The sequence below is a fragment of the Dermacentor variabilis genome, unplaced genomic scaffold (genome assembly GCF_050947875.1).
Source record: "Dermacentor variabilis isolate Ectoservices unplaced genomic scaffold, ASM5094787v1 scaffold_13, whole genome shotgun sequence".
In the NCBI taxonomy this organism is placed as follows: domain Eukaryota; kingdom Metazoa; phylum Arthropoda; class Arachnida; order Ixodida; family Ixodidae; genus Dermacentor; species Dermacentor variabilis.
In genome coordinates this window covers 1,873,469-1,875,672 of record NW_027460291.1, presented here as the reverse complement: position 1 = coordinate 1,875,672, position 2,204 = coordinate 1,873,469, and the positions used below count along the sequence as shown (strand labels likewise).

General features: G+C 41.4%; 1 non-coding gene across 1 annotated transcript; it reads left to right on the top strand.

Annotated features, from left to right (window-relative positions):
• The first annotated feature begins 775 nt into the window (after positions 1-775).
• TRNAS-GGA (transfer RNA serine (anticodon GGA)) lies at positions 776-850 on the top strand. Its single transcript has one exon. It is a non-coding gene; the product is annotated as a tRNA-Ser (tRNA).
• The last annotated feature ends 1,354 nt before the right edge of the window (positions 851-2,204 follow it).

Below are 2,204 nucleotides of genomic sequence, written 5' to 3'. Positions count from 1 at the left end.
GGACGGCAGATGTAAACCAACTATATGATAAAATTTGTATGAACCAGGAAAGGATGCCTCAGATTTTCAAAAACTGCAGAATATTATTATTTTCATTATGCGCAACAATAGGAAAATTATGCTCGTTAGGTAGCTAGTGTAAATATAGCTACAGAAGTTTTTAGTGAATAAAGGGAAAATCAGACATCCACCCGTTCGTAGCAATTGCTACAAAGGAAACCCATACGGGTTCCTCGAAAGAAAAGCCTCATAGTTGAAAAAAAATTCGTCCTGGTCCGGGACTCGAACCCGGGACCACCACCTTTCCGGGGCAGCCGCTCTACCATCTGAGCTAACCAGGCGGCTAGCAGATGGCAGGGCGAAGTCGAATTTGTCGACAACACGAAGCAAAGGCAAGACTTTGACATAGTACTTCTACAGAAACCCGCAAGGTGGAGAGAAGTAAGGAATAAAGAGAAAATCAGACATCCACCCGTTCGTAGCAATTGCTACAAAGGAAACCCATACGGGTTCCTCGAAAGAAAAGCCTCAAAGGCGGTGGTCCCGGGTTCGAGTCCCGGACCAGGACGAATTTTTCTTCAACTTTGAGGCTTTTCTTTCGAGGAACCCGTTTGGGTTTCCTTTGTAGCAATTGCTACGAACGGGTGGATGTCTGATTTTCCCTTTATTCCTTACTTCTCTACACCTTGCGGGTTTCCGCAGAACTACTACGTCAAACTCTTGCCTTTGCTTCGTGTTGTCGACAAATTCGACTTCGCCCTGCCATCTGCTAGCCGCCTGGTTAGCTCAGATGGTAGAGCGGCTGCCCCGGAAAGGCGGTGGTCCCGGGTTCGAATCCCGGACCAGGACGAATTTTTCTTCAACTTTGAGGCTTTTCTTTCGAGGAACCCGTATGGGTTTCCTTTGTAGCAATTGCTACGAACGGGTGGATGTCTGATTTTCCCTTTATTCATTACTTCTCTCCACCTTGCGGGTTTCCGCAGAACTACTACGTCAGAAGTTTTTAGTCTTTGAAAGAGTGAAAGCCAAGACGTGTCATGTGGATCAACTTTTTTGAACATGTTTAATAGTTTGCAGTCATCAAAAATCCTGGACTTGAAATGCTTACAATCTATTCAAATAAATCTAATTCACTTAAGTAGACATGAATTTCAAAGCAATTTCTTTGATCACTCAACTTAATTTAGGCCTTAACCAGCTTGTCATTCAAAGTAAGAATGCTAGCTGAGTTAATTAGCTGTAAAGAAAATTAAAACTTTCAGTCTATTACTAGTGGTAACAGCCACAAAAACGGCTATGCTGCAAACTAGTAGCCAACACAAGAACCTTTCGGTGACTTGATGTTTGCTGTAAGACATATCTTTCTAGCCCCAATAACTGGAAGAGAGAAACCAGCAATGCAAAAGAGATGATAGGCTTTACACTTCGCGACTTAATGCAGATGCAAGGTTTACATATATGTAGTGCCAACATGCGACAAGGAGCAATAAAAAGAAAAAAAAGTCAACATAAAACTTCGCAATGACAGTTGGCACATGCTCTTGTCTTATTTCTGCCAAGAGTCCTGATGTAAAAAAGACGTAGTTCACAGAAAATCTGCAATGCGCAGAAAGATAACCTATCTACCTTCCTTTCACTGGCTTTCCTTTACTGACTTTTTACGCTATAAAAATAATCTAGTACTGTAGTTCACAGGTATACAACCATAAAGTGATTCAGCATCCAATGAAAGCCCAATGCTTGCAGCAAGTCTACTGAAGAAGAAAAAAATTTCAGCAGAAAATAATCTGCTCCTAGCATTGTATGCTTTATATACATAACTTAACATCACAAAAACAATTATAACCGTAGCTGTGCTAGATCTAACCTATCTCTTTCATGAACCACAAAGTGACTGAGCTTCGACAAAAGAACATTTTCAGTTAAAATTCAGCTTGAATGGGTGGCACCAATGGCTTTACTGCTGTTTCATAAGCACGTACTGCTGATTCATCTAAAAAGTACCTTTTTCTAGTTCTTTTCTCAATTTTTTTGTCCTCAAAAGGCCACTGTCCAACAGACTAACAAATAGTGTGCTATCTTGAGTGAACTTTCTTGTGTTTGTCTGAAAGCATGCTTACAGCATATGAGGTCTTACCAACGGTGCAAAGATGTCATCCCCACGTTCGCTCAAGAGAAATGGCAGCAGAATGAGAGCACCAACT